This window comes from Spinacia oleracea, chromosome 4 (assembly GCF_020520425.1).
Source record: "Spinacia oleracea cultivar Varoflay chromosome 4, BTI_SOV_V1, whole genome shotgun sequence".
Lineage (NCBI taxonomy): Eukaryota > Viridiplantae > Streptophyta > Magnoliopsida > Caryophyllales > Amaranthaceae > Spinacia > Spinacia oleracea.
Window position 1 is genome coordinate 130,162,555 of NC_079490.1, and position 26,333 is coordinate 130,188,887.

General features: G+C 35.9%; 1 long non-coding RNA gene across 1 annotated transcript; it reads left to right on the plus strand.

Moving 5' to 3' along the window:
- Positions 1-9,665: 9,665 nt before the first annotated feature.
- LOC130459320 (uncharacterized) lies at positions 9,666-22,297 on the plus strand. Its single transcript, XR_008918664.1, has 4 exons — positions 9,666-9,997; positions 18,989-19,052; positions 21,689-21,901; positions 21,986-22,297. It is a non-coding gene; the product is annotated as an uncharacterized lncRNA (long non-coding RNA).
- Positions 22,298-26,333: the final 4,036 nt, after the last annotated feature.

Consider the following 26,333-nt stretch of genomic DNA (forward strand, 5'->3'; position numbering starts at 1 on the left):
AGGAAGTATATATATATTAGAAAGCATGTGAAAAAATTATAAATTTAATATTTTAAAAACACATACCGAGATAAATCTAACAAGTTCTCACATGATAATGTTTTAATGTACTACCTCCGTTTTATAGTGGTATTTACAGTTACTATTTGCACAAATATTAAGACAAAATAGGGGGAGCTTGTAAAAGAGTGGATAAATATAAAAAAATGGATAAAGTAAGATAGACATGTATATATAAAGGTGGGTGGATGTAAGGAAAAAATGAATAAAGTGGGTGAAAGGTTGTAGATGTTGTAAGGTAAGAAGGGTAATAAAGTAAATTTTCATGTAAAAAAATAGTATAAAATGCAATGTAAATAACATTATGAAACGTACTAAAACGGAAAGAAAATCATTTTGAAATGGAGGTAACATATGATAGTGAGGATTGGGTCAAAGTTTTCATTCTATAGATACATATTCCAAAGCGTAAAAAAACTTTCAAAAACTGAGGGTCTGAGGTACTACTAAAAAATTGAGTAACTAGATACCTTCGTGTATTTTATGATGTATTGGTGTATAAGAAACTACTCTGTCATAAGGTCTGAGTTCAATTACACTTGACGCTTTTGACCAATTTTAAATACTTGTAACACTTCCTCTTTTGACATAAATTTAAGCCATTAATTATTTAATTGCTTCTCTCTCCTTTTACCCATATGCACCAAATTCTTTATTATTTCTTTTTTAGCATAAACAATTAAATTATCATCATTAACCCCACTTGAACAATAATTTGTTAATTTCCATATAATATCCACAAACATTTCTAGAACTACAAGCAAAATGTTGCGAGTATTCAAAATGCAAGGAGTAATAAATTATTACTTTAAATAACACGTGGCGCACATAAATTGAAATATCACTTAACCCAAATTCGACCCGTTTAATTAAATGTGTCATGTCGTGTTGACTTGTTTAATTAATAGCTTCGGAAACCCTTCACTACAAGAAAACGCGACATTACCGACCGTAAAAAACGGTCGGTAATGTTCGAAAACTAGTCGGTAAAACGTTTACCGACCTCAACGGTCAGAAAAGGGTGAATGTTATACAAGGGGTCGATATTTGTGAGTTTGCTGACTGTGCAGCGGTCGGTAAATATTAATGACCGTTTTTCCTACCGCTTAGGCAGTCAAAAAAACACCAACTGTATAGGTAGACGGTATTTTACCGACTGTATTGGTAGTCGGTGAATACCGACCGCCAAAGAAGTCGGTAAAATACTGGCTGACACTTAGCGTTTCTGCGCATTAATTATATGTGCCACGTGGAACACTGTAAGTCTTGAATCTTCCATCAAGCTCTAATTCCACATCATCTCAACCAGAAACTAACAGATAACGTCGTTATACATCAAAGTGATTATGTTAGGGTTTGAACATGGGACCAATAAAAAATATATTAGAAATCTTATCATATTAGCTTACTCCTTTTAACTCTATTTATTTATATTTAAGTTGGATAGGATAATTGTGCTTTGCAGTACGTTTTTCACATATTTTATGTTATTTGCTAATTTTCTTTTTTAACATGACATGTCTTATGTTATTTTCTAATTTTCCTCGTTAACATGACATGTTTATGTTATTTGCTAAATTTTATAACATAGTGATTGTTAGAAAAAAACAAATATTGTTATGAATTGATTGTTGAAAATGGTTTCAAACAATTACTATATCTTTATTTTGTCCAGCTTCCTTATATAATAGAACATGTTCTTTCATTCATTACTCGACAATTGTTGAACATATATGGATCATAAGATACAAGACATTAATTAAATACCAGTTTACAAATATTAACAATCCGAAAAAGGAAAAGGAACACTATAGTTGCTCTCCTATGAGCCCACCTCATGCATAAGATCGCTGATGTTAGCATTAAAAATGTGGAGTATACGATGAGAAAATGTAACTACTAGAATAAAAATTATACTCTTTGATTGGAAATATAGTTAATAAGACATTTATAGTTAGTAACTATTTTATCTCAATACATAACTTTGATTAAAAAGTATAACTATTTGCTAATACGGTGGTCATATACATAAGAACGTCTTATATAAGTTTTTATATAGAATGAAAAAAATATTATTTGGATAATTAAATTTCAAATAATTTTAGGAAGAACTAAGAAGTCATACTAAGATAACTTTACCCTCGAGTTCAGATACAATTATACAAATAACACACATATGACATATTACGTACTCCCTCTGACCCTAAAAAATTATCTCGTATTTATTTTCAGGTCACTTTAAGTTTGTCTCATACTTCAAATTGTATAGAGTATTTCATAACTTTTTCTATTTGCTCGATCTATTTATCTCTCTTCTTATGGGCCTGACCACTTTATCAACCTATGTGCACAATTTACACCCAAGTATTAATAAAATGAAGTTTGGTTTATGAGATAATCTTTTATTGAAAAAAAAATACTAAATACGATTCTACTTTCAAGTACTCGAAAAAATTATATTGTTAATCATGACTCTAATCGACTTTTCGATCTTAATTTTAAGGGTTGATAACTCTCAAAGTCGGCCAAAATTTATTATTTTAGTTAAAACAAACTACGGAGTACTCCCTCCGTCCTATAATGTTCTTTCCATTTTCTTTATGGTGTTCTGAAATAATCTTATCATTTTAAACTTTTCCTTTTTAAAATCATATTTTCTTCCTAAAATGTCCTTTTAAACTTTTATATGTGACCACATTGAAATAGAATACACATGGGAACATATTTTTTTTTATTCAAGGATGAGTTGAATAAAACAAAATATTATTTATTTTCTGTGATGCACGTCTGTCTTCCCTCCCCGTTTTTTTAAACAAAAAACATTAAATTTTTCTCTCCTCCAAACTTTGAATTGTGTACTTTCCTATAAAAATACATACATAAATGTGTAATAATAATTAGAAATCATACGAATTACAACTTTTCAAATTTCTAAATCACCATGGAAAATATTATGGGACAGATGGAATAGCATTTCAAGATATAGATACTACAACCCACACTTCATTTGCAGGCTTCGATACTGATCTCTAACAGCTTTTCAGAGCCTTCTTTCCCATATGCATTCTGTACTAGGGTAATTGGATTTTTTTAGTTTGGGGTGCAGAGTTTCACTAGGAGAAACAACATACGAGGTAGGAGAGACGCATATATCTGATATGTATTATTCAAAATAGGACAAATTAGGGGAAAAGTTAGAGAAAAGGACAAAACAATAAAACACAAAACACAAAATTCAGAACTAAAAATAAGAGAAAACAAAAAGTAGAAAAAGAATGAGAAAAAAATAAAGAGAGAAGGAGACGACAGTAAAGAGAGAAAGTGACAAAATGGAGAGAGAAAATACCATTTCTTAAAAAAAGAGTACTATTCCTTTTAAAACAAGTATCATTTTCAATCACAAAAAAAAAAATTATTTTTTTGCTATTTTGTATTTTGCTCTAATGTTTGTATTGCCACACATATCAGATATGTATTTAGATTTCCTCAATGACATACTCCCTCCGTCTTTCTTTATATAAATCATACTCCGTTTTTTATATTTCTTTAATTTAAAATAAGTGGGGTGTAAAACTTATCAAAAATAAAATTATTTATGATGGAATTATTTTCCTCGTATAATTTAAGTGGATCATAGGAAAGTAAAAAATAATAAACAATTGGAGAGTGAGGGTAAAAATTAACAAAAATGGAATTGTTATTCTTAAAAAACGAAAATGATAAAGGTCGTAGCATGCGACCTTTAAGCTATGTCACAATGATGACATGACATTATTATGTATCACAATTTAAATTGGAAACTAAAATTTTTAACTTATATAACGTATTATACATGTTACAAAAAAAAAGTAGGAAAATCTTAATATTCTAATTTGTTTCCTTCTTCATATCGACTACCTTATTTACAAATTTTCATAGTAAAAATGTTACATTGATAGTAAAAATATTTCGATGACGCATAGCCTACGTGGCGCCTATATGTACCAATTAAACTCTGACACGTAAGATGGCGACAACTAAATGTTGTCGCAACTTGCGACCTTTATCATCGCCCCCTAAAAAATACGGCCAGAAATAGTAATTGTGTATCTTAAAAAAATACAGAAGAAGTAGCTTTAATTTTTCCACTGATTTCTAGTATTTTAAGGGGGATTTCTAGTTGATCGCCCTAGAAACACCCCTCTCTAACTTTATCCAACATTTTTCTACACTCACCTACTTTTTTTACCATTTTTCTCGAACTGTTTCTTTATACTTATTTTTTTAAAAAAAAGCCATCGACATTTTCGCACTATATAATTTTATGCTTCCTTCGTTCTTTTTTGGATGACATAATTTATTTTATCACGTTTGTCAATATAATATTTCAGTCATTAATATCTTCTATTATCAGTAGGAAATATTTAAAACAAAAATTGATATTATAAATCTATACAATGAGACGATTATATATAACAAGACTTCAAATTACTATACTTATTCTTAAGTATAAATCATAATTCATAGTCAAAGTAGATCCTTTGAATAGTGCCGAAGCCAAATTGTGTCATCTAAAAAAGAACAATGGAAGTATCGTATATTCGTATATATTTGTGCAATAATAAATGTTAAGATGATTGTGAAACACTAAAACGGAGGTAGGCCCTATTTTTTGGAAATGATTCCAGTTCAGTTCGTTCAGAGTCCGGCTCCATTTAATTCAGTTCAGTTCAGTTTAATTCAGCTCCACTCAATTAATTTCAAAAGAACGGTTGTGTTTATCTTCGTCTTTATTAATCTTATTTTATTATTTTGTTAATTATTACTACCTCCGTTCTTAAATGATATTTACGCTTACTATTTGCACAGTAATTAAGGAACTTTGGTGAATATGCGATGGTGGGGTAACACATAGGAAAATGACTGACTATAAATTGTCCAACAATGTGAGTGGGTGAAAATTAATACTTCGTATTAAAGTATTGTGAGTGGGTAAGTTATGGTGGATTATCATAATAAAATATGAAAGTTGTATGTTGTAGTGGGCCAAATGAAGGTATATATAAACGTAAAATTTATAGGTTAATTAAAAATGGAATAAAGTAGAGGGTAAACAATTTTCAGAAATGTACTAAAACGGAAAACTTAAATAGCTTTCAGGAACGGAGGTAGTATAATATTGAAAATTACTATTATTATATTATAATGTCCATCTTTTTTCTTTTTCTTTTTCTTATTACTATTATTATTATTATTATTATTATTATTATTATTATTATTATTATTATTATTATTATTATATCAAATGCTAACAAAGTCAAACATTTCAAAAATTATTATTATTAGTATTTTTATCTCCGTTATTTATTATTCGTTAGTCATTATTCATTATTTATTACTTATTTACTTACTCCCTCCGTCCCTTTTTAATTTTTCACGCTTTCCTTTACTTGTGTCCCATTTTAATACTCCCTCCGTTTCTTTTTATTTGTTACGTTTGAACTTTTGCAAGTTTATTTACGTATAATAAAGATTCCTTTTAATTTTTATTAAAAAAATAAACCCAAGTAACACCTGAATCCACTAATCATTACAACAACCAATAAGATCGTTTTATTTTTCAAAATGAATCAATAATGGAAAAGCACACAGATTGCTAACTTAACATACTAGAGAAATTGTAAATAAATTTAATGAGTTGAAATAATTGGACCAATTAAAATTAAAAGCTGGCACAAAAAATGACAATATAATAAGTTTATAAAAGGAAAGATTCTCCCACGTAACAAACATTGTGAAACACTCTAAAAGGAATACGTAACAAACAAAAATAAACGGAGGGAGTATTTACTTTTCGAATATTTATTTTATATATTATATCATAAATATCCTTAATATTCTGTCAAAAATTGTGCAAGTGATTACCTTTGGCACACTAAACCTTTCACATTTTCCCATTAGGATATTGAATCTCTCACACTTTCCTAATACCATATCTTGGATATAAGTGAAAACATTGTCAATAAACGTAATTTGCATTGTTTAAATAAAAAAGGAGGAATCTTTATCAGCATTAATCTATACTAATATATTAAAAAGCGTTGAAAAAAACGTTCATGTATCACGTTGTACTGTCCCCTTTACGCCACATCATCCACTTGCCAAGTGTTTTGTCTTTCATGGGAAACCAAAAATCAATACAACAAGGTTCGAACACAAGAGCTCAAGTGTAGATGATAACTCTCATTACCATCTTAACCAACAACCAATTGTGTTTATCTCTTCACGTTAATTTATAAATAAATGTTAACATGGAGTCTGAAGCAACTAATTTTTTCTGAAAAAACATGACATTTTATTTCCTATGGACTATTTTGGAAAAACTAAATAAAGCATTCGAACAACCATGAAGAAACATGATGTCATAAGTCTCATAAGCGTCAAGCTAGTATAGAAACTCCATGCATGCTGCATATATATCTAATTTAGTGTTTATTAATTTGAAACACTTAGTTCTACCAGAAAACAAATTATACGAATTGGAAGATGGTCTAATTGAAGCAAAAGAAAATTCTAAAATTTTAACAGGTAAATGTAGCAACCGGGACATCACCTGGACCACACACTAATTTAATTATTAAATCGCCCGCATCATACCAAATGTGAGGAATAAAAATGGACGGAAAGATTATTACTTATTACTTATTTATTATTACTTATTATTTATTATTTATTACTTATCATTACTTATTTATAATTCATTATTCATTATTTATTATTTATTATGTTATAAATATATTGTATTATGTATGCCTATTATTCCCTTGACATTATTAACGTTTACGATGTATGTTTATATATACATTAAATTGCCTTTATATTGAATAAAGATAACTGGCAATTTATTCTCTCTTCCTCTCTTCCCTTCTTCTCTATTTTCACAACAGGTTATGAACATCATCGCTAATTGACGGAAGATAAAAAACGAGAATTACAAACGAAAAACAACGGGAATTGTCAATATTTATGTAAGTCTACTTTAATTATTTAATTATTTAAATTTGTAAATATATACATAGTAAAATTATATTATATGGAGCAATTCTACACGTTGTAATATTTTGGGGCTTGCAATTAACAAAGATCAATATTTGTGCCGCTTTGTAAGTGTAGGGGGGTTATTTTCTTCCCGTTCCTACAAGGGGGCGGTTCGTTTAGAGAACCGTTTGAACTTTGTTTTTGCACCTCGAAGGAGTCGCCACCAAATTGTATTTTAGGTCCCGTTCGGGAACACCGCAAAATGACTCTATTTTTGGATAAGGCCTTGAATCCTTGAAACGGATGGGTGACATCCGGGCTCGGGAACGAAAATGCTTATTCGGTGAGCTTTAGAAATATTCAAGTACGTTGGCACAACATTGTTTCGAAAATAAACCCTAAGATTAGACTGTGGGTTTGAAATTTAGAGCAAAATAGAATTTCTAATTGTACGGTGGTCACTTTGCTTTAAAGATTGATTTAAGGAACCTAAGGTCGGTTTGTCCAAAAATATCTTCGTTAAGCGTGATGTAACCTTTGTATTTTGTTGTATTTAGCATGTTTGGTGATGAAAGCGATAAAGCACATAAAGCAACATCACAATACTAAATAAATTGCGGAATTAGTAAATACAAGACCCCCTAGAAAAGGACTAGGGAGTAGGTCCACATTGCCTAGAAATGGAGTAGGCAAGTAAAGGTGCGGAATTGAAAGTGCGAAATTGAAATTGCGGTATTGAAATTGCGGTATTGAAAGTGTGATATTGAAAGTGCGATATTGAAAGTGCGATATTGAAAGGTGCGATATTGAAAGGTGCATAATTGAAATTTGTACTTGGGCACATGAGATTCGAACGCCAAGCGGCTCCTTAAAAATAAGTGCGCCCGACACGAATTCAAAGCCAAAAATCTCAACTTAGGAGAGGTTGCTCAACCCAAATGTCCTAGATTTTGCATATTGAACTTGAAATTGAAAGATTGAATATTGAAAGGTTTGAACTTGAAAAGATTGAAACTTGAACTTGAAATGATTGAAATTTGAACTTGAAATGATCCTAGTTTACAGAGGTAGTTATGAACAACCCTAAACATGGTGGGATCTTTAAAATTTGAAAACTTGAACTTGTATATTGAAAAATGGAGTCTTGAATCTCAAAAGACTAAACCTTTAAATGTTAAAAGGTGTCATCTTTGATTAATCCACACTTGAAGGTGATTCTAGTTCAAAGGGATGAATGTAAACAACTTTGAACATCCTTGAATCTTGAAAGTTTGTATTTTGTATTTGAAAAGTTTGTATTTTTGAAAAAGCATGTATGATTGTTGGAAGTGGTGTTTTTTATGGCAAAAAACACCAACTTGCTAATCATTTGAAATCAAAATAGCATGATTGATTGAAATGGGGTTCGGATTTACCTAGTTAGGCTTAGGCACGAGCTCCCAATTGCTTTTGAATTTTGGAACTTTGTATGTGTTTTTGAAGAGTTTTGAAGTTTGTATTGTGAGGAGTAATGTCGAAATTACGACGTTGTATGTATTGTGCTCCCCCCTTTTTTCGATGGAAATGAGGGGTATTTATAGGAGGAAAATGGTGCAAAACGCCAGCACACGACAGCGCCTGGCGCCAGGCCAACGCTGGGCGCTGCTGAGGTGGCCTGAATGCCGCCAAAAAGCACGGATAGATGCCGTCCTTGATTTATCTTGTATGGGTGTACCTTCATACGAATAGTACGATGTTTGGCATGTAGTGTTTGCTTGGAGGTTAAGGCTTGAATTTGCGTCTAAAAACAAGCCTTTCTCGGGTTTTTGAATTCCAGTTTTACGGGACGGGGCCCGACATGCTCGGTTTTGTGGGTCGGCGCCCGAATTTGACTTGCCTTATATGATTTTGAGTGGAAAAGGCCTAGTAAAACCAATGGGATGGTCCACTAGTTGAGATTGAACTTGGATTTTGAAATTGGATTTTGGAAGTTGTATTTTGTACCGAGTTCCGGGAGGGGAACGGTCTCGGGGATTGGATTTTGGACCTTGGATTTTGGAGGTGTCTTAGTAATTGAGATTTCCGCCTGAAGTTACTCCAATTGCCTAACAAGGATATGGTATCGTCATCATCCCAAAGGGGAGAACAAATTAGGTGTCTACAGTAAGTATTTTGACATATTATGTATTTTGACATATCGGCATGATTAATACTCCATCCCTCCCAGATTACTTGTTACACTTTCATTTTTTGTCCATCCAAGGTTAATTGTTACACTTCTTAATTAAGAACGACCTCACAAATATTATATTGTTTCTCTCTTCCCACTAATTTTTTTGCCACACCCTCTTTCTTTCAATTAAAAAAATACCTCCCTAACGACTATCACATCTAATTTTTCAATAAATTAACAATGGATATCCATACAACCATTTATCACCTTAAACTTTGTGCAAAAGTAAGTGTAACGAGTAATTTGAGACGGAGGGAGTATTTCTTTGGTTGGATATATTACCTTTTTTTTGTTTATTTAAAGATGTTTACTCGAAATCGTTTTCAAGATGTTTTAATTAACATGGTTGCAACTTGCCATTATTGCATTACATTTTCTCATTGAATTGCACGTTGAATTTTATAATTGCAGTTAACATGGTTAAGTGAAAAGAAAAACTTTTTAATTTGTAACACTGTTGATATTTGTTATAATTCCTAAACTCTTCGCTCCTTCTCTCTCCCAAAAAAATCTCGGTACTAGCAATATCTTCACAGTCCGCTTAAACTCGCTGGAGACGAGGAAGGACTTGAATTTCCTGTTCTAGTCTCCGTGGAGTTTCGTTTCTTCAGCTTTGATAGTATGTTAGTCTCTTGGATAGCTCTATCTGGGATTTGCAATTTTCTGATCGAAGGGTCATCAATTCATCATCAATTGAAATAACCAAAGGTTCATCTTCTTCTGTTTAATTGCAAGTCTTTCTGTCTAGTATTTGATTCTAGAAATTAGTTCTTGTGTTACTTTGGAATTTTGGGTTAGGGAGTCTTATGTTTTTGTGTGGGGTGTTATTATCTATTAGTGGTTATTTTTTGGGGTCTGTAATATGTGTTCCTTGGAGGTTTACAATGAATTAAGGGGGAGCTCAATCGAGTTCTTATAGAAGGGGATAGTCTTATGGAGGAAGATGAGTTTTTAATTGAATTAATCTCAACCTCGAAAAACCCGACAGGTGTCTTGGATCTTGCAAAAGATATGAAAGAGGTAGGAAATCTTCTTTACAAACAAGGTAATATAGAGGATGCTTTAGAGAAGTATGGTTATGCTAGGGTTATTCTTCGTTGCTTTAAGTTTGAGGATGATGATGATAGAGTTGAATTTTCTGATCTGGCTATTTCCATTCTACTTAATTCAGCAGCTTGTTTTGGAAAAAAATGGAGTTTGAGTAGGTAGGTCAACTTTGCTCGATTATCTTGGAATTTAATCCAACTAATGTTAAAGCTATGTTTAGAAGAGCCATGGCTGCTATAGAACTTGGAAGAAATGATTTGGCTTATTGGGACTTGTTAATGGATTCCCAAGTGGAACCCAAAAACTGTAGGAAACTTGAGGAGGTAAAGCAGTACCGATTAAAAAAGGAGTCAGAAAAACAATTTCAAGGTGATTTTCCACTTGGATTAAGACTAGGGCTACCTCCACCAAAGAAGAAATCTAAAGACAATTTGGTGAAGGGTCATTCGAATGAGTAAGCTCTAGTTTAAGAGAAGGATCACATTTCTGTTGAAAGAGGAGTAGAATGTGATGGTGGAACGTGCTTGGAAAATATGGTGGTTGAGCATGGCTTATCTATTATGGAAAACAAGTAATTGTCGGATTGTTGTAGTGCTAATGTGGAAGATATAGTACTGGAAGGGGAAAAGTATGAGATAATGGATGATGATGTAAGGAAGTTGCAAGTGTTTCGAACTTTGAGAATTCTAAGCTGGTGGAGCCCAATTATCGGTTTGTTAACCAAAGAAGGTGGGGTTCTTAATTGTCCATTTCATAAAAAGACTATCAATTGTTGTTGAAAGGGAAATCTATTTAACATTTCAACTCGAGGTTAGGATCTCCCATGACCTTTAGAATAGTTGGTAGTGATACAGAGAGTATCATGAAGAGAAAATGTGGAAGTCAAGAAGAATATGTGAAGAACTCTTTTATGGTTGACATGTATGAAAAGAGTCAAAGTGCTAGTGGTAAAAATAAAGAGCCAGAAAAGCAATTGGAGAGCTTGATTATGGATGATAGTTACAATCAAGTTGATTCAGAAGTAGGAGAATCAACAAGTGAATCCATGAGCACTGTTACACACAACCATCATCATATCAGAGGAGTAAGATCAAGGAATACGACTGATCGTTGTATAAAGAAGAAGACCACGAGGAAGAAGGCGACCAGGAGGCTACCACCCCTGTACTTCATACTCACCATGTTGTGCAGGTACACAGATGGAAGAAAGAGGAAGGTTGCTGCCCCTCTGCCAGAAAGTATCCAGCGTCTAAGGAAGAAGTGTTTAAGCTCGTCTCTTTGCAATAATGTTGAATTCTCTTTGTTTCAAATTAGTTGTGTTGAGTTTGATTCCAGTATTGTCAAGTCTTGTGTTAGTAGTGTCGATTCTTATTGTTTGAGTTGTTCTGATAGTGTTAGTTGTGTCGCCCATGAATTGGCAATCGGCTGATAGTAATGGGTTTTTTGTTTTTCCTTTAATTTTTTTGCATGTATGTAATTCCTGCCAAAAAAATAAAAAATAAAAAAACTATCGATAGAATTCTAGTTTGCCTAATTCTTTGTTTTATTAACCTTAAAAAAATTATGTTGGAATAGTGTCCGCTATGTGGTATCTTGGTGATTCATGGCAGAGTGATATTATAATGTTGATTTACTAACTTATCACGTTACCGCAATAAGATGTAGATATTGTTAGAAAAAACATACTCCATTTTCATGCAAACAATGCTATCCCTTTAAACACATTATCGAGGTTAATAGTATGGTTGATATATTAAAGATTGTGGAGGTTATTTCAAGAACTTAAATTCCGGTCCCACTAAAAGCGGGGCTTCAAAAATGACGAAAGGGATTTTGAATATGGTGATCATACAACTCAATTAGACGCTGTTGATTTTTGAACTTCCCGGAAGGGACTAATTAAGTCTAAGAATGTCTCTCATACATACAATGACAATAGATTATGACACTACTACAAAACGCGCCTTTATGGACGCTTTTTTGAAGGATTTTCGACGCTAAAAAGCGTCGAGAAATTTAGCCTCGACGCTTTCTAAAAGCGTCGAAAATATTAAAGTCGAGAATATTCTCGACGCTTGGAGGCGTCGACTACCTCGACGCTTTTTGACGACCACCTTTTATCTTCAGCGTCGACCACCTCGACGCTTTATACCGTCCACATATCTGATACAAGCCAGATGGCAATAGTCTCTGCACTATTTCCATCTTTGACAAAACCCGAGGGAGTAGTAATTTTCCACCCTGCTCCTGCAAAGATATCTACCAGAAGCTTGCCTTTTCTAATTTTCTTCCATGCTCCATCGGTAAGGATGATCGTCGGAACAGTGCCAACGTCTTCCCCCTTTTTCCAGAACAGATTGTGATGATTGAGCACCTATTGAGGGACAATGTTTTGGCTTTCACGAATACTTACACTTTTTGTGATTCTCTATTTATGTTCATTTTATAGGTTAAGAATTCTAGTCGGGCAAGAAGACGTTCTTCCACAGGAAATTTCATTTCTTTGGATCCAAATGCACCATAGCATTCCGATGAACTTCACATCACCTCCTCCCCCCGGGTCATTATTCCACACGTAGTTCAAAAACTCCCTTACCCAAGTTTCTATGGATGGGAGTTGGGTGCCCATGCGCAGGAAAAACTCCGAGGAAGCCCACACTCGCTTCATCATTTCACAATCACGTAACAAATGCTTTGTAGTTTCCCATTCCTGCTAACAAAACACACAAACGTCATGTAATAAGATCCCTCTTCTTTAGAGACCCTCTTTTGAGGGCAAAGCATTCCAGAGTATCTTCCACCCGAACAATCGACACTTCGGTATAGTTCTCATCTTCCAATTTTTTTTCCAAAAGATGTCTTCCACATTGATGTGCCCCTTGTTCCCAAGGAAGGAGCAGCCCGATTTCACCGTAAACCTTCCCGAATCCGTACCTCCCCATGAAACTGAGTTTTCACACTCCTCTTCACTTAGATGATTAGCAAGGATATTTTTCGCAATATGGGACGGGAAGAGGTTCCAGATCAACCGGTGGTTCCAACATTTGTGATGGGTTATCAGGTCCGAAACTGAAGTTGGCAGGTCACTCATTGCTAGGTTGAGATTACTTTTGAATACCACTTTCCCACTTCAAATTCCATATATCTTCTGTAAGTTTTGTAGCTTCACCGTTCCTTATTACGATTACCATACCCGGGTTGAAGGTCATAGCCGCATTACATAAGCTTCTATAGCCCCAAGAAGCCTGCCTTATTCTTGATAATGATCTAGCTTTATCGATAGGTAGTTTCCCATATATACCTTTCATCACCCTCGCCACTAGGAGATGGGGGTTGGTATTTATGGGAAGCTTTTTCAAATAGGAGAGCTTAATTTAAGTGGAAGACATTACGCAGACCAATACCTCTCTCTGCTTTGTGCTTAAACAACACTTCCTTGCTTTTCCAATAAATCGGTCGCTTATCCATAGATCTAGCCCACCAAAATTGGAGTTGCCCCTGATCTTGTAGTGCCATCATTTTCCTAGAGGTATTTATGGGAAGCATTTTTAAACATGAGAGCTTGATTTAAGTGGAAGAGATTACGCAGACCAATACCTCTCTCTGCTTTGTACTTAAACAACACTTCCTTTCTTTTCCAGTAAATCGGTCGCTTATCCATAGATCTAGCCCACCAAAATTTAAGGCATATTGACGTAATTTTCCCCAGATCTTTCTTTGAGATTTGGTACACACTCATGATATGGGAAGCCAAGGTAATTAGAATTAAGTTTATAAGAACAAATTTACCTGCTTGGCAGAGGTAACAAAATTTCCTAGAAGAGATTTTTGCAATTAATCGATCAAGAATAAATTCAAGTTTCCTTGTAGACCTGCCATCTATTTCCATGGGGCAACCCAAATATGTCCCCATTTATGTTTGTGTCGGCACTCCAATTGGTTTCCTCATAATTCTTAGGAACAGCGACGGTGTATTAGGGCAAAAAATTATGAAGGACTTTTCCACATTTACCTATTTAACCAAACATGTTACAGAAATCATCAATCGTTCTCCTCAGAAGTGCACATGATGGTGTCGGCTTGAAAAAGAAAAGGGCATCATCCGAGAAAAATAGGTGATTGATTCTTGGACCTGATCTTCCCATTTGAATACCTTGGAGTTGCCCTTGATCTTGTAGTGACATAATTTTCCTAGATAAAACCTCCATACATAGGGTAATTAAGTACGAAGAAAGTGGATCTCCCTATCGAATACCCACTTTTGGATTAAAAAACACTGTTGGTTCCCCGTTTACAAGGATAGAAAGGGCGAAAGTGGAGATACATTCCAAAATACATGAAATCCAAGATTCTGGTAAAGAAATCTTCCTCGGAATATTCACAATGAAATCCCATCGTATCCTGTCATATGCCTTGTTTAGATCAATCTTCATAACAGTTGCTATGTCACCCCCTTTCTTCTTGTGCTTAACCCAATGCATCAACTCATGAGCTATGAAAATATTATCCGCCATTAAACGACCCGGGACGAAGGCATTCTGAAACTCACTTACAGTATCTGCTAGGATCAGTTTCAACCTCATAACCATACACTTGGTGATGATTTTGTAGAGGGTGTTACATAGGCCTATGGGCATAAACTGATTCACTGTTTCTGGCCTCTCACCTTTGGGGATAAGCACTATGAAGGTTTTATTCAAATCCTTCATCATCTTGCCCGAGCTAAAATTTTTTTGAAGTGCCTTTGCCACTTCCCCTCCCATAATATTCCAACATTTCTGGAAAAATACGGGAGGGACGCCATCTGGACCTGGGGATTTTAATGGCTTCATTAGAAAACAGCACATCGAATTTCAGATTCCGAGAAGGGGGCGCTCAAATGTGCAATCTGCTCCACGGAGAGGGAGAGTAAGTTGTGAAGCCATGAACTGTTTTCCTGGTGTTGCCCCTCGTCATTACTCCCCTGGGCCTCAAACTAGTGCTTATGGGAAAGTCGTTTGCCATGAACAATCACAATATGCTCTATCGAGTTTTTCATATATCACATATTCACCTTCTCGATTATTTATCCATGTGAACATGGCCCCTTGACATGGTAAACCAATTAGCCCTAATTGGATTCGCCAGGCAGCAAAGTCTACGGCGCCTCGTAATGCGTCTGATCCCCCCATTTTTTGAGTATGTTAAAATCGCCCATTAAGCAATGTTTCCCAGGGTGGCATTGGATGAAAGAGTGGATGGAGGTCCACACTTGCTGCCTACATTCTAAGTAAGGAGAGCCATAAACAAACGAGGCATAATATGAAATATTCTTACTATCCGTTACCTTATAACATATTACATTCTGGCACTCAGATATTACATCTATTACAACACTATTAGACCAAACTAAAAACAAACCCCCTGCCGAAACAACAGGATCCACCCCAGTATAATGTGGAAATCCCATTTTTGCAAAATCACCGAAAATTGACTCGAAAGGAGTCTTAGTTTCCGACAAAAAGATGACATCTATACTAGCCGAAATTACTACTCCCTCCGTCCCTTAATACTTGCACCGGTTTGACCGGTGTGGAGTATAAGATACTTGAATTGACTTATTAATTTAATGGGTGTTAGTTGATAGTGGGGTATTTTTTAACATAGTTAGTGGGAAATGTGTAAGGGGTGGGGAGTGGTGAGTGGGGGGTGTGAATTTTTAAATGACTTTTTTGAAGGGAGTAGGGGTGTAGGTGGGTTAGTAGGTAAGTGTGAGAAATAATATAATATTGGTTAAGATTTCCATTTATAGAAGCGATGCAAGTATTAAGGGACGGCCCGAAAAGGAAAGCGGTGCGAGTATTAAGGGACCGAGGGAGTAATATACTTATATAAGGAATTATAGGGTACAAATCTGAATGGACACCCCTACAATTCCATGCTAAGAACTTCATTTAACCACCCGTGGCTCCTTGTGGGCAGCCACGAAACCCATTCCAGAAGTAGGAGTAGCAGATTGACCACCCGGTTCGTCATCATCAGAATTGTTCCCTTTCTTGAAGATGAAAGGGAATCTACCACAATTACAGCTGCAGGTTATGTCATGATCATCTGGTATGCCAAATTTCCTAGCCCCAAAGCCCCTGTACACTTTTGTCTTCTTACGTTTCTTCTTTCTCTCCCTTTCCTCTGACAAGCTAATTTCTCCACGGACAGCCTCTTTCGGGATAGCATTCAGATCTAGTCCCTCCTTCTTAGAGCTCGCACCACCAAGAGAAGGGGGTGTTTCCCTTTATTCAATTTCAGTGAGAGGAACCCATTTGGCCTCCATTTTTTCCCTTTCTTTTATTTCCCGTTGGTAATATACCTCTGCTTGGTTAGCTTTCGTTTTCCTGGGGAGTCTTCCGTCGAATTCACTTAAATTGGGGTTTGGGCTTTAAATCCCTCCCACTCCAGAGCTAGAGATGGTAGTGAATTGTTTAAGTCACAAATTTTCTCCATTTCCGCCTCCAAACTTCTGATAGCAGCAGGGGAGAGGAAGGACACCGAGGAGGAAAAAGAATCCCCTGAGTCAGGAGAATTAGGTGGGTTTCAAATTTTCTCTTTTTCAGAAGAGGAGAACACAGATTTCTTGAACTTAGGGGTGAGGTTTGAGGACTAAGCTAAAGACCTTATTTGTAAGCAGGGGAAAGTGAAATCGGACGGTTCAAAACCCTTTAAAGTAGGGTGTAGGATTTTTCTAAACTCATCCCAATCAGAGATCTTGTTTGGTGGGCCAAAGGTTTGGGCTTCCATAGGTAACAACTCAACAGGGGGGGTTTCAATGACAGTGGTTTGGGGTTGATTTTCCTCTATCATGGCTGACCCATTTTGGACGAGGTTTCCTTGGTTCGGAATTTCGGGATAGGGTCCCCAGGCGGACCCCGTCGGACAAAATGGTAAAAGGGGATCAAAATCCATCAGATGTGGAATTGAAATACGGTCCAAAGGGCATAGGCTGGGTGGTGGCCCGTCAGATTCTTTATCCGACGGGTAGAACATGTTGAGAAGATCCGAGAGATTCAAAGTTTTCCATTTGACTATTCAAAGGTGATCCAGGAGTGAGAGTTGGGTAAAAAAAAGGAGATGGATTTGGATTTGTACAGCTGTGGAGTCCGTGGGGGGGTATAAAATGAGTAATATAGTGGAAGTTTGGTGGGGAAATGAAATACCTATTTATGGTAATGTAATCCCTTCGTGTTGCAAAAATTGACTTATTTGGCAATGTGTGGGTCTCATGCAGGGAAATTTCAAACTTTGGACTTACTAAGGGCAGAGTTGTATGTGGAGATAAAGTGGTAGGCGGTTTTGAAGAATTTTCTGGTTTTTCCCAAGTGGGGTGACTAAAATTTCCCTATCCATACCACTTAAGGTAGCCATAGGGGAAGAAAACAGGGGGGTATTTTTGTGAAACAAACTAGACCAGGGGGGTATATAAGAGGAGTACTTGGCCCTTCAGGGGATGACGTCCGCTGGGATACTGTAATCTCATCCACACTTAATGTATCATTAATGCAGTTGTGCTCCGTGTTTTCCTCTACAGCTAACCCCTTTGCAGTCTCGTTGGACCCTTTATTCTCTGCTTGAGTCATGATCTCGTCACATAGTAACTCATCCTACGCGCCACCTTTATCTCCGGTACTCAACCGGTTGACCATCCCACCTCTTCTTTTGGCCAACCCACCTTGATTGTTCGAAGATGGTCCCCATGTCGCGCTTGGGGAGGGTGATCTGTTTCTCTTCTTGCCTGATGTTGCCTGGTTACCATCTCCTTCATCATTTCTATCGTGACCCTCCTTTTAGTTATCCTTATTTCCCCCTTCTGAATCATCATCATCATCATCATCATCCCCATCGTCATCATCATCATCATCATCATCATCAGTTTCTTCACCATCAACAAAGCTATCAAGCACAATAGAATGATCAAATGGTTCTTCTGAGGACATGCTGTAATCATTTGAACTCATCTTCTGCCCATTACTACATTCATCACCAGGATGCACTTCCCAGTTTTCTTCTGAGGCACAATCCCCCCTATATCTATGCTATCAACTGAGATTGTTAAATCAATTCTTCGAGTGCGAAATCGCTCAATTCTTTTAAGACCAATCAGACGATTTGTGAAAAGGGGGTGGTAAAATCTATTTATTCTTAGGTTTTCTTCGTCTAAACAACTTCTTTCCATTACAATTCCAAATAAGACACTTTAATGTCTTGCTGTGAGTTTACAAATTTATTTTCTGTGACCTATCCGTCCACATGCAGAGTAGAAAACAAATACTCCTTTATACTTGAAGTTTACCCATATAGGGTTACAATCTTCAATCTCAAAGAAAAATCCTGGTATTAGGGGTCTGTTCATTGTTCGTGTTCGTGAATCATAAACTTAGGAAAACACGCTTCGAATGAAAGTTTACTTAATTTGTGCTTTATACATGTTTCTTGGCTTTGGGGATTGTTCCGCACATGTTATATGTATTTAACTGTATTCCCCTACAATGTACTATAAGAATAGAGTGATTTAGAACCCTGACGGGGGACTGTTTCCCCCTATGTGGTGATATTATTTTGTGGTCGTTCTGTCCTTTTTTTAATATCAGGGATTGGTTTTAAGTTTGTTTTTTGACACAGGTTCTTGGGTTAATTGAGTACCCTAGCGTTCGGTGTTTAGTGATTCCGTCAGGCCTTTCCAAAGGTGATCCATTTTCTCTACTTTGTTTGCAACATCCTGAATGTACTCCACTACTATGCATTCTGCATGATTTTGTTTTGACATATTGAGAAATTTGTCCCTATTGCCGAAGTCTTCACCTTATCCCACCTCAATTTACTTTTAAAATTTGTACGAATGGATGATGTGTCTTATTTAGTAAATGTGTGGCCTGTCACTTAGGTATGGACTATTGAGGGAATACTTTTACGTTGTAGATTGATGTAGAAACAATCTGCAGTACCTGTGCAACTTCGATTATTGTCTGAATCAAATATAACTATGCAAAAAATGCTTTATAAAATATTTGCATATGGAATCATGTTCTCTGGTACTTTATATTGATATTCTATAGACTTAGGAAGCACGTCAAAATGTTTCCTTAAACTGAAAGTAATAAATCAGAGAGGGGCAAGAATGCCGAATCCTGACTTCGCAGTAATGTAAATGTTAGGATAGTTGGGTTGGTCATATTTTAACAAAATAATATCACATCTAAAATCATGTTGCAAGTCTTAAACAACCCAACAAGAGGTATCCTAAAAGTCTGATTAGTGAATTTATTAACAAGTTTATCAAAAGTTTTTGCAGAGAGATGTATTGCTTGTGAGTTTGGATGTTTTCCGAGGCAATTGTCAATATTCAGCAATGGCATGTCAATTGAAATTAATGCTCATCAGTAAAACTCCACATATTCAGTTATGATTTACGACCTATATTTAAGAACTCAGTGGCAATACACTATGTAATTACAGAATTATACACATATTTAAGGGGGTCGTAACTGAAAATACTCTACAAACATTTTCGGCCAAGGAGCCGGGCCCACCCCACAACTAACTAATATACACCACTGACTGAATTAATTGAGTACCCTAGACAGCAGCTCCGTTCCATTGACCCAAAAATAACCTTGATTATTGAAGTTGACATCTATACTATCAATGGTTCAAAACTTATCCTTCGTCTCAAAATTAGAAATATACTATGAAGATAAGGTTTCTGTAAAATATTTCAAGGTTCAAGAAAACATTTTGGGGGGATTATATACCAAATTACTGAGAAATTACTGACAATTCTCATTTCAGGTTAAATTAGAATTAATCAAACACATACATAAAAAAAAAGGGTTTTAAAATATTTGCATATGGAATCCTGTTCCCCGGTACGTTATATTAATATGCTACTGCAAAGTAAAGTAATCAACAAGTAATGCTTTCTCCTACGCCACCCCACCCCTCTCCCTCGCAAGAATAAAGTTGACATAGATAAAACCATCCAATAATATAGACATACGGAGTAACAATGTAATTCTAAGTATGAATATCTCAACGTTCGGTGTTCAGTGATTCGGGTAGCCCTGTCCAAAGGTGATCCCTTTTCTCTACTTTGTTTGCAACATCATGTAATTTCTCCACTACTATGCATTTTGCATGATTTGGTTTTTGATAATTTGAGAATTTTGTCACATATGCAACCCATTAAGGGACTAATCCTTAATTTTATTTTCTAAATTTTTTAAAAGAAAATGTAGAATGGCAGGATACTCTTCACCATTAGTTACACAGGGTTGCTTGGTCAAGTTGTTCAATGGTATGGTCTTCGTAGACCCCCATACAGACAATACTACAAAGCCAAAAAACACAAGTATAAGGTTGTTGTGAAGCTTACAATGAACAAGGAAGATTTACCAATCAAGGTTTATAGTAAACTACACAAAGACATTGCACAAGCCTTTAAAGATGCAACAAAACAAGCAGTCAAAATTATTCAACAAACATATAATTTCGATGTAGACGATATTAACTATAAAGTATGCATGCAACAAAGGATAAAAAGACGTTTATCCGACATTAAGCTAGCCACAGAAGAGATGAGCTTCAAAGATCTTAAGCGAAGCTACTTTGAAGTTTGTGATGAGAATAGAATATTTCGACAACATCTACAAAATTTAGGGATGATAAATAAATATAAAAATATCTACTAAGTCAAACTATATTAGTTGGATTATCTATTTAGAATTTTCGCCGAAATTATGTTTGCATTCCAATTGAATAATCGAAATTACAATGTTGTCTTTGCTCAATTGAATCTTACATTTGTCTATCTCTACTTATCGTATACATATTAAAATTCATGGCCTGATTTAACTTATATCAATTTCATTGCATTAACTTCTATCAATTTCATTGCATTAACTTCTATCAACTCCATTATCAAATACTCAGCAGTAGTAGTCCATGCTAAATGAATTTTATGCATAACTTTTGCACATCGAAAATGGATGATTGTAACAAAAATGCTAGACATGCTCGATTGTTAAGAAAACATATACTTAAACAAAGGAGAAATCAATGCGCATCAGCCTCTGGACTGTCCTCAAGAGGTTTTAGCAGATTAGTTAGAAGACGACTGGTCTAACTGGTAAGAGGTCAATTTAAAAGCACAGACCACAGCTATTATATTTGATTTAATGTAACAATCAGTCTAAACCTTATATATTTGGTTTTATATACTTCACCCAACTCAACAAGAATCCAAAGGGTAAAAATTAGTATGGTAGCTCATGTTTCATTTTGGTTTTTTTTATTAAATGTCCCTAATCACATTTTGAACTGCAGATGAGCATACACAAAGTTTGGTATTTCGTGGCCAACAACCGGTACCCCTAATTGCCAGTCTGGAAATGGATTACGTTAAAGGAAAAGCAAAACATGCTCAAGTTTTAAGAAAATAGATAGTTAACAAAAGGAGAAATCGATGCGTATCATCCTCTGGACCGTTCCTAAGAGAGGTTAGAAGACCAGTCAAAAGACCCATGACAGTTATAATTGGTAAGGGGTCTATTTAAAACCACATAACATGGTGTTTGAGAAAATGTAATAATTTAGTCTATAAACTTATGTATTTGGTTTCAGAGACTTCACCCAACTCAACAAGTGTACATCCTACTCCAAGTCGCGGAAGAGAACAGTGTCGTCAAAGTGAGAACGAACAACTGACGATATCAGAAGATACAGATCAACGGGTCGGAAACCTAAACTCAGAATCACCAAATGGTAAAAGAAAAGTATTGTAGGTCATGTTTAATGATTGTTTATATTTTTCGTCCACACAGTAGGTAATCACATTTTGAAAGACAAATATTGAGCAAACACAAAGTTTGGGATTTCATTGCCAACAACCTATACCCCACACTACCAGACTGGACATAGATTATGTTAAAGGCAAAACAAAAAATGCTCGATTGTTATGAAGACATATACTTAACCAAAGGAAAAATCGACGCGCATCAGCCTCTTAACCGTCCCCATGAGATGTTAAAAGACCCCTGACCGCTAACATTGGTAAGGGGTAAACTATATTGCAAAAACATGACTATGTTTTAAATTTTGAAACAACAAAGTCTGACATGTTATTTATTTGGTATTAGATATTACATAGCTCAAATAGTATACAAGCCACTCCAAGTTGTGGAAGAAAATGTATCCGTCAAAGTGACACCGGACAACTGACAACATCAACAGCCACACAACATCGGACCGCAAATCAAAACACAACATTCGAAAATGGTAAAAAGTAGTAATATGACTCATGTTTCAAGTAGTTTGTTTTTTTATTAACACATTCCACCATTCTGATATTCTTAAACCACGGATATGCAGCAAACACCAAGTTTGGAACTGTACAACCATCAAAAAATAGCTCACCCTACTAAACATATTAGTGAGCAAATATTCTATCTACTTTCATTGTAATCGCACATGAACAAGTTCATCAACCTAACATGTTCCCAACCATCACACATATACACCGAACCTTGGACTTTTTGGGGGGCCAAGTGAAGTGTGTCCAAAATGTGAAGCTATAGTTTGGTATGAAGAACGGGCGAGGAAGGACAGAAACAATGTTGTAACTGAGTACGATTTATATTGTTAAAAGGAAAAATTCAGGTTACCTCTATTAAGAGACCCCCCTGTATTTTTGAAGGATCTACTTGAAAATAATTACACTCGGTCAAATGATTTCGATGTCAAAAGAAGGATATACAACTCCATCAACGCTTTCACTTCAATGCGAGGGAAGGTCGACAGCAGCATCAATCGAGGAAATGATCCGTATGTATTAAGATTAAATGGTCAGAACCATCATAAGTTTGGGTCGTTGCTTCCGCCAGAAGGGCAACAACCCAGGTTCACCCAGCTATATATTTATGACACACAAAACGAAGTAACAAATCGGATAAACAGCCTTGGAAGTGGAGAAGGAAAAGAAGAATTAGACCGAGACATTGTAGAAGGCTTATCAAATATGTTTGATGAGCATAATGAACTAGCAAAAGTGTTTCGAATGCAAAGGGAAAGATTCCACGAGTCTGATTTACAACATGTGAAGATCCGATTAATCGGAACAAGGGGAAAATATGGAAGACAATACAACCTCCCTACTTCTACAGAGATCGCTGCGTTGATAGTGGGTACAGGTGATACTGAAAAAGGGCCTCAAGAAGTCATTATTAAGGACAAACACTTTGGTCTGAAAAGGATCTCCGAACTTCACCAGAGTTTTATGGAAATGCAATATCCTCTTCTTTTCCCTTATGGAGAATATGGATATACAACAGAAATCCCCCATAGTGACAGGGAAGAAACTGGGAGAAGGGTCAGAACAACAGTGACTATGAGAGAATATAATGCATTTTGCTTTCAACAAAGAGAAAAAGAGGCAAAGACGAGATTCCAATTGGGAAGACTTAACCAGCAAGAACAAGTTGACGCCTTCACATGCATGCAAGAAGGAAGATTAGAATAGGTAAGAAGAAACCAAAAAACACAAAAAAAGATGTGCTACGTGGATTGACGGATCCGGTTTTTCGAGGTGATACAACGCCTGCATCTGTAGGACAACGCGTTATACTACCTTCATCTTTCACCGGAAGCCTGAGATTCATGATTCAAAACTACCACGATACCCTAGATATTTGCAGATGGGCTGGCCCTCCAGATTTGTTCATTACTATGACATGTAATCCAAAGTGGCCATAGATTAGAGAATTTGTATCCTTGATCCCTGGACAAAAACCAAAAGACCGACTTGATATCATTGCTCGAGTGTTCAAGATTAAACTTGATGAGCTTATTGTAGACCATACCAAAAGAAATATCTGCGGTCGCACTAAAGCAGGTAAATACTTAATTAACTACCTCACTATATATGTGTATCAGAAATCTGACACTTAATATGTTTAGCATGTGCATGCACCAGCAACATTTCATTTTTGGGTCGATATAAAAGATCTTATGATATAATATATTCAATATTTACATTTATCCGGTAAAGAAGTAAATAAATTTTATAATCAGATAATAAACTGTAGTGCCTTCAAAATCAAGGAGTTCGAATGTAATGTACATGAATGCTTGAACATTTTAGTCTTTGAAACTACATGACAATTTTTAGGGTATAAGAACCAACAGGTAACTCAGCTGAAAGTGCACAAGAATATGTTAATGAAAGTGCGTAAATAAGGAGTATGAATTTTGATGCTTTATATAAGAAATTGGTTGTGGAAGATTTGATGGTTGATACCAGTTTAACACAGGTTTGAATGGGAGAAACATTATGGCATGAGTGCAAGGGGTTATATTATGATTTTAACTTCTATTTTATTGATGCTTGCGGTTTGGATTTAGATTCTTTATTTTTGGTTTTAGCAGATTCAATTCCATGGTTTCCGTGGGTATATGTGGTTTGTAGTAAGTGTTGATTGGGGTTGTGGGTGTTATAAATAAGGGTGAGTTTTGGGATTTTATTATTCCATTCATCGGGTTCATCTATCTTATTAGGTTATCACAGTTCACAAGAAATAATAATTCTTACACTTAAGTACCTTGCAATTCTAACCTTTCAAACCACCTTGCAGCAATATACACAATCGAGTTTCAAAAAAGAGGACTTCCACATGTCATATGCTGCTATTTTTGCATGAAGCAGACAAACTTCGAACCCCATCAGACATCGACCGCTTGATTTCAACAGAACTAACAGACCAGGAAATAGACCCTATTGCATTTGAGGCAGGAGTCCAGTACATGATACATGGACCGTGCGATAACTTGAACCCAAAATGTCCATGTATGCATGGGTGCCGATGTACGAAATATTACCCCAAAGACTTCAACAACAAAACTGTTATTGGTGAAGACGGATACCCAACATACATGAGAAGAAACAATGGAAGGACATCAACAAAGAATGGACACACAATTGATAATACTTTCATTGTCCCGTACAATGTGGACTTGCTGGTGAAGTATCAAGCACACATCAATGTTGAAGTGTGCAACAAATACACATGTACCAAGTACATGTTCAAGTACATGAATAAAGGTCCAGACATGGCATTAGCAACTATACAAGAAGCTACAAAAAATGCAATGTCGCGAGGACGAGATAAAAGCATACTTGCAATGCAGATATGTTTAGGGGAATACAGTTAAACATAATAACATGTGCGGAAACAATCCCCAAAGCCAGGAAGCATGTATAAAGCACACATTAAGCATACTTACGTTTGAAGCGTGTTTTCCACAAATCTGTCAACGAACACGAACTTAGAACTCCACTTGTCATTCCTCTACTTGGTTCACCGACACGATCAGATCCGTCTTGATTATCGTAGCTTAGATAATCGATCAAGATAGTTTGCTTTTGGGAAGAACTCATTTTGGAGGCACAAAGAGAATTAGGATTCTCTGAGTCTCTAGGGTTTGAGTATTAGTGAATTGTGTTTTTGGAAAAAGGGTTAGAAGGTTATTAACATAACCTTACTAACCGGCCAAGCCACAAGGGCAAGACCGGCCAGCAAGCCCGCGCAAGCGTACACGAGCACACACAGCGAGCTGGGGCGTGGGCCGCGCTGCTGCTGCTGCTGTGTCGTTGCCTTGGCCCGCGCGCACACACACGCAGCTGCTCGGCCATGGGCCAGCGCTGCTGTGTCGTTGCCTTGCTTGCGTGCCGAGTGCCCATGGGCCTTGAGTGCTTCTCGCACTCGGCTCGTGGGCCACTCCTCGTAGTTGCGACTTAATATCGTCCCAGATATTATTTATTGTTTTGTATATGACGAATCACCGTCGTATGATACGATTAATTCGTTTCACCTAGCTTACGAATATTCGTGATACGATATACGATTCCGACGCAAGGTCGTATCGTATAATACATTTTCCATAACTAATTCGCGAAAAGCTATTAAATGAATTTCCG